This window comes from Pinus tabuliformis, chromosome 7, assembly GCF_031772625.1.
Source record: "Pinus tabuliformis cultivar Carrire ecotype Pingquan chromosome 7, CPIR1, whole genome shotgun sequence".
NCBI classification, from domain to species: domain Eukaryota; kingdom Viridiplantae; phylum Streptophyta; class Pinopsida; order Pinales; family Pinaceae; genus Pinus; species Pinus tabuliformis.
In genome coordinates, this window is record NC_142293.1 from 1,897,955,724 (window position 1) to 1,897,970,098 (window position 14,375).

Consider the following 14,375-nt stretch of genomic DNA (forward strand, 5'->3'; position numbering starts at 1 on the left):
TGGATAATGAAACGTGTGTTAGCTCGAATCCCTTCAAAGATAAGTCGGTTTCTAGCACGCCATATTTCCCAGGTGGTGAGAAAAGGAACAACCTTTACCTTTGTGTCGCGCTGCAACCACCATAAATAACAATCGACAATGTTTCCAAAGTTCCTGTAAGGAAGGTTTAGAGCAGTACATATGCCATTCCAGACACAAGATGCAATCAGACATTCTAAGAACAAATGAAAGTTATTTTCAATAGATGTCCTACACAGGGGGCATCTCCTTAGTCCCATCAATCCCCTCTTGCATAAATTCTCCCATGTAAGGTTCTTATTTCTCCATGTCAGCCAGTTAAAAAGTATGATTTTAATAGGAATGTTGATTTTCCAGACCAGAGAAAAACAGCAAGGTTGGTGTAGATTATTGTGAGAGTGAATGAGATACTTGTAATTTTCCGCCACCTCGACCAGATTTGAACGTAGATTTCCTGCCCAAGTGAGAGAGTCCCCAACATCGGATCTGCAAAGTCCCGCGAGCCTTAGATTTAAGATATATTCCTCCCACTCAGCAACATAAATGCCAGTCAGTCCCAACATCTCCACACGTTTCCAGATTGGAGAGCATCCATTCCATCCAGCTATGACCTGTTCTAACATGAAGATGCCTCTTAGGTGAAGGCATTGAATCAAATCCCCTGTCATATTCTGAGTAGCCTCCACTTCCTTGATGTTATCCATCTCGATCAGAATACGGTTCCCTCTTCCAAAAGTCTAGCAAACTCTCTGCAAAAACATATCTCTCACCTTTTGGAAACATCTCCATATATAGGAACCCGTGTTGCTTCCAATTAGTCCCAATCTGATCCAATCTTCTATCCTCTTGTTCTGTAAGTACTTTGTTGCAACAATATCTCTCCATATACCTTCTTTGAAGAACCCACGCCACATTGATTTAATGATGAGAGCTCGCCCAAATAACTTGATATCTAAGATGCCCCAGCCCCCATGATCCTTAGGAATAGTTATATTATCCCATTTGGTCATGTCACGCCCCTACACCTACGGTAGTCTTTCAACCGCTTATAACGAGGTGCGGCACTACCAATCGTTTTCTTTTCACCAATACTTACGATTGTAGACTACACCTAACATTCCATACTTAGTTTTATTTCCATTACCAAGTATTATTAATGTGTTCCTTTATACAAGTGAAAGCCCATAACATTCACATAAACAACTTTATACAAGAGAAATGCACAACAGTATAAAGGGAGGGGTAACTCCTTGCAATATGAGTCTGCCCGATTGAATATATTATACAGTCTTCAATGTTACAAAGCTTTACAAGTTAAATCTTGGGAAACCCCAAATTTACACTTAGCCAATTTTCACAACTTTGGCAAACTCGGTTGCCCAGCTCGTCGGCACCTCCGCATGGTCGCCACATGACTCACCAACCCTTTGTTCACCTCGTCGCACAATCGTGTTGTTTTCCCAACTTGGGCGTGCCTCCAAGTCGCCACACACGGGCGCCTCTGCCCGAGACACACCTCCGTTCACAATCTCAACACTTCACCAAAAGTTACATCGTGCACACTTGCACGACGGGCGGGCGCTCACCCGAGTCACCCAAGAACCCGTGCCAAGTCGTCGCACAAACCAGGCGCCCACCAATGTTTCATCGTCGGGTGCTCCGTCGCATAACCCGGGCGCCACACACTCGTGCACGCCCTACTCCAACCAGCGGGCGACCTCCACCCGCGCTCTTCACCCAAAACCAAGATGTGCATTCACCTCCGTGCGGCCTCACCCAAGAACGGGCGCATCACCCAAATCTGCGCCCTCCTATCTTGCTGCGTCCACCTTCTAGTTCTGCGCACTCCTCTTTACATGTTTGAGCGATGAGCAAGTGTTGAAATGAGCTCCAACGCTCTCCCAATATATATGAGCGTTGGGCAAGGTCGCAGCTACCCAGCCGACCTGCCCATGCTCTTAAACGCACCCATACTTCTCCACAATTCACCGTCGGCTTTTGCTTCCAAGTCGGGTCGGCCCGTGGGCAACTCTCCATGCTCCCACGCCTATATACATGCCTCGCCCTCCTTCTACGCACTCGCATAACTCGCACGCTAAGTCTGAGCTTCGCACTTCACTTATCCCAACCGCTCGTTCGCTGTCGAACGCGGTCGCACCTCGGGTGGAACCGCAGGTCGTAACATCCTCCTCCACCTGAAGTCGTTGTCGTCCTCGACAACATACCATCCTGGTAGCCATCCACCAAGATCAGTAACAACTGTCTCATCCATGATGTCAACTCCTCCACATACTGCAACCATCTCTGCAACATATGTAGAACCACCATCTCCATCATGTATCGTCCCGGCAACCATCTATCACCATACCAAGGTATACACCCCATCGGTATGTCATACATCGGAAATCATCTCAATCTATGACCATCGACTACCCTATCGCAATCTCCACATGCTGCTCCCCATCGGGGAAGGCTGGCCCTTCCATCCAAGCTACATGCTTCCTGCAACCTCTCGTGTTGACCTCATCATGTTTCGTCCTTGTGTGAACTGTTGCTACGATACTCCAACATAATGCTAACACATCTCTGCACATTGTTGACCCCCATGTCTGAACTAGTCGGGTGATCAGTCCAACTATCACGCTCAAACCATGAGAATGCACATCCTCATGCCACCATCAATTGTTTCTCAAAACATTCTGTCACATCTTCAACTCGATCAAGAATCCATCTCCATACAGGTGTAAGCCATGCTCAGGTTCATGAAGTAGTCCTCATCTCATCTGCAACATGCTGTCCATCATGTCTGGTACTAATGTGCTGGATGAAATCAGCCACATCTACCCCAACATCGTCATTCATATGTGTGTCTCCTCAATATGAAGAGACCATCTCATCAAACTCCGACTCTCGATGTGCCACATCCAAGTCCATGAAGCAACCTTCACCATATCTGCAATGTGTCATCCCTCAAGCCTGCCATAGAAACAAGTATACACCTGTCTCATCTATCCATGTGCTGCCCATGATCATAGATCAATCAGCTCCCATGTGTCCAAAGTAGTTGAGTCTCGGCTCAACCCATGCCCAAGTGTTGCCACCAAGGCATCATCATTGTTGTAACTCCATCACTCCAAATTGTCTCGTATCGATCCTCCACATCAAGTCACTCTTTCAAGCCATTCCCATACATGTACTTAAAAGTATGCACCCCATCCTGCATCAAAGTCTCTGACCTCAGCTCCTCAATGCATCAGATCCTCCCAGTCCACCATATATGAAGTCTCCCTGGAAGTCACAACCTCATGTCATCATGATCTCCATGAGTCATCTCCAATCAACATCTCAGCAAGCATGCAAGTCTCGACCCAAAGGTCTCTGCAAGATGCCTCAGCTCTCCATGTAGTAGGAATGCTCCATAGTCTGCTCACAACTCCATCCAAGTCCATGGCCTTGTTATACATAAGTGCACAACCTCTCCATCGGCTCTTAAATAATAAGTCTCCATGTGAAAACAACAAATCCACCTGCACAACATCCCTGCCTTGGCACTCCTCATTGGATGCCCATAAGTGACACCTCTACAAGTGCTCCTGCATCATGTCCCTGCATAAGATTGCCATGCTCCATGTCTCCAACCTGATGTCCATGACTAAGTTGCCCATGTAGTCCAACGAAGTAGACACATCACAACAATCGGTCATCCTCATCTAAGTCTGCAATCTTAGGTCTAGTGAACTTGGTCACCCAACCATATCATCATCACATGAGTCTCTCCATCATAGCTCCCCCACTAAAGGTTCCACAAGACTATCTCTTGGTCTCGGCCATGAGAAGTCCACCCAAGTATCATCATACCTCAAGTGTGTGCCCCCTAATCTGTTCATGAGTCATGCCAGGCATTTAGCCAATTTTCCATGTGGCTAAAGCATGACCTAATCCTCCGCAACGATCATCATGTTCCTCCCTTGTCACGAGCCTTTGCACCTTCTACCATAAGGTCACAAACAACCCCAACAAGAATTGCAACAATCAACAATCCTTGCTTCTCCATACAAGGTTTCACCATAGTCATCCATGGTAAGATCCTCCCTAGCATCGGCAAACTGATTTTGCCCTTTCCTACATACGGTCCATCCACCAAATGCTCAAATGAAACACAGGTATCAATACTTACTTCATCATCATCATGAGGCTCCTCCATAGGAGTGTCCTCATCCATCCATATCTGCAAACTACACGATCCTGGTCCAACTTGATCAATCTCAAGTTCATCCTTCATCGTTGTCACATCTGCAATATCCTCAATCATCACGGCTTCCTCTTCCTTGTCAGCACAATCTGCAACTTCATCTTGCTCCATTGTCCAACCAAGTTGAAGAAGTCTGTCTTCAACATTCTTTTCCAAGACATCAAGTTCCTTTCGAATCTGAGGGTTCTCTTCTTTCATCCGCTTCAACCTGTATAAGGTAAGCAAGAGCTTCCCTTTGCATTCTTCCAAACCTGCCATGCCTTGTCATTCAGCTTGGTCTAAGCACTAAGCTTCACCTCTGCTAAACTTGTTTCACCATTCACCAGCTTCACCAAGTTCCATGCAATCATGAACCAGCCCTTGTTCCACTTGTATGTGAAACAGCTTCCTTCACCTGTAAGTACCTGCTTCCACTGTCATCAACTGTCAAGTGTGTATGCACTTGCTTCACCCAGCTTCCTGCAAGACTTCTCCAAGTCTTCAGACTAGCTCTGATACCACTTGTCACGCCCTTACACCTGCAGTAGCCTTTCAACCGCTTATAGCGAGGTGCGGCACTACCAATCGTTTTCTTTTCACCAATACTTACGATTGTAGACTATGCCTAACATTCCATACTTAGTTTTATTTCCGTTACCAAGTATTATTAATGTGTTCCTTTATACAAGTGAAAGCCCATAACATTCACATAAACAACTTTATACAAGAGAAATGCACAACAGTATAAAGGGAGGGGTAACTCCTTGCAATATGAGTCTGCCCGATTGAATATATTATACAGTCTTCAATGTTACAAAGCTTTACAAGTTAAATCTTGGGAAACCCCAAATTTACACTTAGCCAATTTTCACAACTTTGGCAAACTCGGTTGCCTAGCTCGTCGGCACCTCCGCATGGTCGCCACATGACTCACCAACCCTTTGTTCACCTCGTCGCACAATCGTGTTGTTTTCCCAACTTGGGCCTGCCTCCAAGTCGCCACACACGGGCGCCTATGCCCGAGACACACCTCCGTTCACAATCTCAACACTTCACCAAAAGTTACATCGTGCACACTTGCACGACGGGCGGGCGCTCACCCGAGTCACCCAAGAACCCGTGCCAAGTCGTCGCACAAACCAGGCGCCCACCAATGTTTCATCGTCGGGTGCTCCGTCGCATAACCCGGGCGCCACACACTCGTGCACGCCCTACTCCAACCAGCGGACGACCTCCGCCCGCGCTCTTCACCCAAAACCAAGATGTGCATTCACCTTCGTGCGGCCTCACCCAAGAACGGTCGCATCACCCAAATCTGCGCCCTCCTATCTTGCTGCGTCCACCTTCTAGTTCTGCGCACTCCTCTTTACATGTTTGAGCGATGAGCAAGTGTTGAAATGAGCTCCAACGCTCTCCCAATATATACGAGCGTTGGGCAAGGTCGCAGCTACCCAGCCGACTTGCCCATGCTCTTAAACGCACCCATACGTCTCCACAATTCACCGTCGACTTTTGCTTCCAAGTCGGGTCGACCCGTGGGCAACTCTCAATGCTCCCACGCCTATATACAAGCCTCGCCCTCCTTCTACGTACTCGCATAACTCGCACGCTAAGTCTGAGCTTCGCACTTCACTTATCCCAACCACTCGTTCGCTGTCGAACGCGGTCGCACCTCGGGTGGAACCGCAGGTCGTAACATCCTCCTCCACCTGAAGTCGTTGTCGTCCTCGACAACATACCATCCTGGTAGCCATCCACCAAGATCAGTAACAACTGTCTCATCCATGATGTCAACTCCTCCACATACTGCAACCATCTCTGCAACATATGTAGAACCACCATCTCCATCATGTATCGTCCCGGCAACCATCTATCACCATACCAAGGTATACACCCCATCGGTATGTCATACATCGGAAATCATCTCAATCCATGACCATCGACTACCCTGTCGCAATCTCCACATGCTGCTCCCCATCGTGGAAGGCTGGCCCTTCCATCCAAGCTACATGCTTCCTGCAACCTCTCGTGTCGACCTCATCATGTGTCGTCCTTGTGTGAACTGTTGCTACGATACTCCAACATAATGCTAACACATCTCTGCACATTGTTGACCCCCATGTCTGAACTAGTCGGGTGATCAGTCCAACTATCACGCTCAAACCATGAGAATGCACATCCTCATGCCACCATCAATTGTTTCTCAAAACATTCTGTCACATCTTCAACTCGATCAAGAATCCATCTCCATACAGGTGTAAGCCATGCTCAGGTTCATGAAGTAGTCCTCATCTCATCTGCAACATGTTGTCCATCATGTCTGGTACTAATGTGCTGGATGAAATCAGCCACATCTACCCCAACATCGTCATTCATATGTGTGTCTCCTCAATATGAAGAGACCATCTCATCAAACTCCGACTCTCGATGTGCCACATCCAAGTCCATGAAGCAACCTTCACCATATCTGCAATGTGTCATCCCTCAAGCCTGCCATAGAAACAAGTATACACCTGTCTCATCTATCCATGTGCTGCCCATGATCATAGATCAATCAGCTCCCATGTGTCCAAAGTAGTTGAGTCTCGGCTCAACCCATGCCCAAGTGTTGCCACCAAGGCATCATCATCATTGTAACTCCATCACTCCAAATTGTCTCGTATCGATCCTCCACATCAAGTCACTCTTTCAAGCCATTCCCATACATGTACTTAAAAGTATGCACCCCATCCTGCATCAAAGTCTCTGACCTCAGCTCCTCAATGCATCAGATCCTCCCAGTCCACCATATATGAAGTCTCCCTGGAAGTCACAACCTCATGTCATCATGATCTCCATGAGTCATCTCCAATCAACATCTCAGCAAGCATGCAAGTCTCGACCCAAAGGTCTCTGCAAGATGCCTCAGCTCTCCATGTAGTAGGAATGCTCCATAGTCTGCTCACAACTCCATCCAAGTCCATGGCCTTGTTATACATAAGTGCACAACCTCTCCATCGACTCTTAAATAATAAGTCTCCATGTGAAAACAACAAATCCACCTGCACAACATCCCTGCCTTGGCACTCCTCATTGGATGCCCATAAGTGACACCTCTACAAGTGCTCCTGCATCATGTCCCTGCATAAGATTTCCATGCTCCATGTCTCCAACCTGATGTCCATGACTAAGTTGCCCATGTAGTCCAACGAAGTAGACACATCACAACAATCGGTCATCGTCATCTAAGTCTGCAATCTTAGGTCTAGTGAACTTGGTCACCCAACCATATCATCATCACATGAGTCTCTCCATCATAGCTCCCCCACTAAAGGTTCCACAAGACTATCTCTTGGTCTCGGCCATGAGAAGTCCACCCAAGTATCATCATACCTCAAGTGTGTGCCCCCTAATCTGTTCATGAGTCATGCCAGGCATTTAGCCAATTTTCCATGTGGCTAAAGCATGACCTAATCCTCCGCAACGATCATCATGTTCCTCCCTTGTCACGAGCCTTTGCACCTTCTACCATAAGGTCACAAACAACCCCAACAAGAACTGCAACAATCAACAATCCTTGCTTCTCCATACAAGGTTTCACCATAGTCATCCATGGTAAGATCCTCCCTAGCATCGGCAAACTGATTTTGCCCTTTCCTACATACGGTCCATCCACCAAATGCTCAAATGAAACACAAGTATCAATACTTACTTCATCATCATCATGAGGCTCCTCCATAGGAGTGTCCTCATCCATCCATATCTGCAAACTACACAATCCTGGTCCAACTTGATCAATCTCAAGTTCATCCTTCATCGTTGTCACATCTGCAATATCCTCAATCATCACGGCTTCCTCTTCCTTGTCAGCACAATCTGCAACTTCATCTTGCTCCATTGTCCAACCAAGTTGAAGAAGTTCGTCTTCAACATTCTTTTCCAAGACATCAAGTTCCTTTCGAATCTGAGGGTTCTCTTCTTTCATCCGCTTCAACCTGTATAAGGTAAGCAAGAGCTTCCCTTTGCATTCTTCCAAACCTGCCATGCCTTGTCATTCAGCTTGGTCTAAGCACTAAGCTTCACCTCTGCTAAACTTGTTTCACCATTCACCAGCTTCACCAAGTTCCATGCAATCATGAACCAGCCCTTGTTCCACTTGTATGTGAAACAACTTCCTTCACCTGTAAGTACCTGCTTCCACTGTCATCAACTGTCAAGTGTGTATGCACTTGCTTCACCCAGCTTCCTGCAAGACTTCTCCAAGTCTTCAGACTAGCTCTGATACCACTTGTCACGCCCCTACACCTGCAGTAGCCTTTCAACCGCTTATAGCGAGGTGCGGCACTACCAATCGTTTTCTTTTCACCAATACTTACGATTGTAGACTATGCCTAACATTCCATACTTAGTTTTATTTCCGTTACCAAGTATTATTAATGTGTTCCTTTATACAAGTGAAAGCTCATAACATTCACATAAACAACATTATACAAGAGAAATGCACAACAGTATAAAGGGAGGGGCAACTCCCTGCAATATGAGTATGCCCGAATCAATATATTATACAATCTTCAATGTTACAAAGCTTTACAAGTTAAATCTTGGGAAACCCCAAATTTACACTTAGCCAATTTTCACAACTTCAGCAAACTTGGTTGCCCAGCTCGTCGGCACCTCCGCACAGTCGCTGCACGACTCACCAACCCTTTTTTCACCTCGTCGCACAATCGTGTTGTTTGTCCAACTTGGGCGCGCCTCCAAGTCGCCACACACGGGTGCCTCTGCCCGAGACACACCTCCGTTCACAATCTCAACACTTCACCAAAAGTTACACCGTGCACACTTGCACGACGGGCGAGCGCTCACCTGAGTCACCCAAGAACCCCTGCCAAGTCATCGCACAAACCGAGCGCCCACCAACGTTTCACCGTCAGGCCCTCCATCGCATAACCCGGGCGCCACACACCCATGCACGCCCTACTCCAACCGGCGGGCGACCTCCACCCGTGCTGTTCACCCAAAACCAAGATGTGCATTCACCTCCATGCGGCCTCGCCCAAGAACGGGCACATCACCCAAATCTGCGCCTCCTATCTTGCTACGTCCACCTTCTAGTTCTGCACACTCCTCTTTACATGTTTGAGCGATGAGCAAGTGTTGAAATGAGCTCCAACGCTCTCCCAATTTATATGAGTGTTGGGCAAGGTCGCAGCTACCCAGCGACCTGCCCATGCTCTTAAACGCACCCATACTTCTCCACAATTCACCGTCGGCTTTTGCTTCCAAGTCGGGTCAGCCCGTGGGCAACTCTCCATGCTCCCACGCCTATATACATGCCTCACCCTCCTTCTACGTACTCACATAACTTGCACGCTAAGTCTGAGCTTCGCACTTCACTTATCCCAACCACTCGTTCGCTGCCGAACACAGTAGCACCTCGGGTAGAACCGCAGGTCGTAACAGGTCAGGTGGTATTTGTGGATGTCTTCCCTTCCAAACCAAATAAATTGTGCCATAATTTGTTTGATATTATTGATAAAAAATGTCAGAAGAATGTACAAGTGTGCCCAGTATACCGCCAATTATTGTAGTACAGCCTGAACCAAAATGTATTCGCCCGCTAGAGACAAACTCCTATTCACCCAACCACTAATCTGTCTCTTGTATTTGTCTATTAGCCACAACCAATCTGATACTTTATATTTGTTTGGCTTAATCTGGAACCCTAAGTATGTGAGGCCTTCACATAATGGTTGTGTTTGGAAGTTGAACATGCTCCCAATCTCATTAATCTCCCCAGGGTCTCCTATTGAATATAATATAAACGATTTTCCTTCATTTGCCTTCATACCAGAGGCATCCCCAAATCGCTGCAGAATGTTACGGAACAACCTCCATTGTGGGTGGGAAATCATTTCAAAATCTAGTATGTCATCCACAAAGAAATTATGAGAGATCTTGATACCTGCCATCAGTCTTATGCCATTAAAAAGACCCCCAAAATTGCCATCTTTAACTTAAGGCTAAGGTAGTCCATCATCAATATGAATAATAAAGGTGAAAGCAAACAACCCTGCCGAAGTCCCCTGCCAGCAGTGAAGAAATTAGAGGGGTATCCATTGATCAGTTCCATGAAATGTGTCGATGAGACACAAGCCATGATCCATTCTACTATAGCAGAAGATAGGCCAATCTTAGTAAGAATAAGGCGAAGGAAGGTCCAGTCAACATAGTGATACGCTTTCCAGGGATCCAATTTCATCGCAATTTCCTTCATCTTCCTGGTATGAATCAAATGGATTACCTCATGTGCAGTGGCGACAACATCATGTATCAGTCTGTTATGGAGGAAACCCGATTGTTCCCTTGAAATGTGGATTGAGAGGGTTCCTTTGATGTGTTCCGCAATTATTTTGGAGATGAGCTTGTAAGTAATGTTGCATAGAGAAATGGGCATGTAGTCAAGAAATGTAGAAGTGGCAGATGCTTTAGGAATTAGTGCAAGGAAAGTGGAGTTTATGGCTCCCGTAACACGCCCCTGAGACCATGATTCTTCTACCATGTTTAACAAGTCCTCCCCAACCAAATCAAAGAAATGAAGGAAGAATTTGATTGTCCACCCATTCGGACCTAGGACTCTTATCCTTCGCAAATGTTTTCAGTACTTGTAGAATTTCATCTGATGTGACTGGTCTGTATATTTCCTCGTTCAGCTCCTCATTGAACATATGTGGGTAATCATTCAAACCCCAAATCTGATCCTCAATATAATTTCCAGGCCGCTTCTGAAAGAAAGTCTGGAAGTGGTGTACAACTTCACATTGAATCTCCTCGGTTGTATATGCTACAGACCCGTCCAGTCTCTGAATTTTCCAAATGGTATTCTGATTTTTTCTCAGATTTGCATATCTATGAAAATACTTAGTGTTTTTGTCGCCTTCCCGCAACCAAAGGGCTCTACTCTTTAGCCGCCAAGTCGCTTCTTGAATGTGAAGGATTTGTCGCTTCCTGCACTCCAGTGTTTTGAGTGTGTCCCAAATGTTTCCAAATGAATTACCCCTCTCCACCAAATTGTAAAGTTTCTCAATTTCCACCGTTATATCCTTCAGTTCTCGAGACATTGCTTTTTTCTTCTCTCTTTCCCATATCCTAACACGAATTTTTAATGCTTGTAGCAAACCAGACAGGTACAACATCGGGGATTTCCCAACCTCTCGAGTGTGTGCCCTCCAAAAATTGCAGACCAGTGAAATGAACTCCACGTCCTCCAACCAGATTCTATTAAATTTGAATGGAATGCCCAAACGAGGGTGCTCCAGTCTCCACTGTAATACAATAGGCATGTGGTCAAAGATCAAATATTTTTCTACCCATGATCGCATACATCCCAAACTCTCCAGTAGGTTTTCATGTACTAAGAACCGATCCAATCTTTTACCAATGTGATCATCACTTGTACGACCATTGTGCCAGGTAGGAGTCAGAGTGAGGGGTCTAATATCTAGTAAATGATTGGACTCAAAGAGCTGGAAAGGTGGTCAACGAGGGGATCTGCCCTACATCTGACACCCCAACATTCATCCCTAGATAAAACTGCATTGAAGTCACTTGCCAGAATTAGAGACCCAGTTTTAAGTATATCACAGTCATCCATGCGCTTCTAGAATGTATATCTATCATTATATGGGGCATATAAATTGAGGAAGTGTAGTCTAGATGGATGACCCCAAATATAACCTGTCAAAAGAATACCCCTGAAAAATTTATAAGTAGTCATAGTGGCCCATCTGGGATCCCAGAGTGCAGCCATACCACCAGATAGACCATAGAATTTACAACAACCATATGCCAATCAAGGAAAATTTTGTAGAAATATTTGTAAACTTTATCAGCAACAGTCATTGTCTCCTATAAAAGAATCAGAAATGGGTGAGTAGTATTGAAAATGTGTTTGAGGGAAAGGAGTTTGGAGTGGTCCCCTGGGCCATGCAAGTTTTAGTGAGAGGCAGTTCATCACACAGACATGGCATCGGGCGAGGTTGCTCTAAGGGCCAGAGTGAAAGGAGAGGTGATAGCAATGTCACGAAGTCCATTGGAATCTCAAAGATTGAGGATCTGAGGTCTATGGTTCCCCTTTTTTTGGATAGTAACATTACGAGCATAATTAGGATTAACAATGATAGGAGTGGAGTGAGAGGGGCCCTTATGGACAGATATCGGCGCTAAGTCAAGAGTCGGATTGACCATGAGAAACTCCAGGTCATTGCCTACAAATTTGTGTGGGGAAAGGTAAGCCAACGTCTTCAACCTAGAGGGAGGTCATGGAGAAGTAGTAATCAAGGGAGGAGGGGACGAACATACAGGGAGAGGGGGAGAGTGTGCCCGCAATGGGATTTCAGGTGGGGGGCCCGACAGGTCATGGGTTGATGTAGTAACTTGCTAGTCTGGGGAAGGCATAAGATACGTCTGAAAGGGAAAGGGAGAAGAGGGTTTCTGACAAAGATTGTGATGTGATGGAATAGAGTGAGGGGGAGGGTGTGGGGAAAAGCAAGGGGAGGAGGAGGGAATATCAATAAATGCAAGAGATTTCTCAGAGTAATATTTGGTACCTTATTTATCTGAGTGACCTTGAACAGTGTTCACCTTGTCTTTCCGACTCCCACTGCCTCGTCTCCTTTGTTTCCCGATGTATGAAAACGTTCTGAGGAAATATTCCATAAGGTGTCCCGTGTGGTGGCATAACAAACATCTAAAAGGAATACACCAGTAATCCAGGCGTTGGTGGTGAACATAAACGTCCCAAGCCAAATCAATCTATCCAGGAAGTCCACCGGAGAAACCCATTTCCACAAGGATCTAGGCAACCCATTTATCACTGGCACCCATACATTTTGGACCAACATATACAAATCAACCTATAGAGTTGCCAATCTCCATGAAAATCCTGCGAGTCCAGAATTCCAAGGGGAGGCCTGGTAGTTAACCCAAACAAATTTATTCCTCGGCATGTCTCGAAGGGGAGTGAATCCCACATACCAGTTATGTAGTCGGAGGAAGCTGTGTCCGCGAACCCAAGGAATGTTTCTAATATGGTCCAAGTGCTCCTAGTGTAAGAAATGAAAGCTAAACCATTCATTCATAAGCTTGCTCACCTTTGGCAGATAACTGAGAATGGAGGTCTAGGTTTTGTTAACCCACAACTTCATGTCGTGTTCCTTCATATCAGCAAAATACCACCTTCCCACCAATGCTCGCTTCTGCAGGCTAGTTACGCAATTCCACATTACATCATAGCTGAAACTGAGGATTTTTGTTCCAGAGGAGGGATTGATGGGTTTTCCATGAGCTTGCAAACCATGCCGATTATCACCCTGTTGAAATGTGTGATCAGAAGACCTAGATGATGCATGTGTGCCTGGTCCAGGTGGATATTGGTGGCCACCTTCCAAGTCCACCTGGACCCCCACCATTGTTTCTTTCAGCTTTTCAGTTTCCTTAATTGTAGCATAGTTTACTATTTTTAGCAGTTTTTCGGGTCCTAAACTTTTGGAGCCGTTATGAGGCCCTAAACGACTTTTTTTGGGAAAATTGGGAGCAACATGGGTCCATAGACTAATGTTTCTCTTCCCAGAGTTGTAGTTCTCAAATAGATCTTTCTAACGAGATACTGTGTGCATCAAACGGAGATCATATGCCAAAGTTACGACCCCGGGAAGTTGATGTACCAATTTACCCAAACAGGGCTCACAATTTGTGTTTCATATTCTAGGGTTAGGTTTTTGGATGTTTAGGGTTTTCCATTGTTTCTTAACAATAGATAGGCCTTTGAGCCTCATTGTAACACAGTTCAGAGGCATGTAGCCACCACATCTCTTCTCAAAGATAAGCTACCATCACCCTAGCTGGTTTATTTCCATTGCTATTTGTAAGCATATTTCAGTGTTTTACATTAATGAAATGAAGTATTATTTCCATTGCATCTCTGTGTTTATGGTTATCTCTATAATTTTTTGCGTTCCTGTTTAAATCCGGATCAGTGGTATCAGAGCGGTCTGCTTTTTCTCTGTTTTTCTTTGCATGTCCCCAACGAGGTCGGGATATAAGGAGTTAGGGCTTGAACTAGTTGAACCTTTGCAAGACCAGCCTC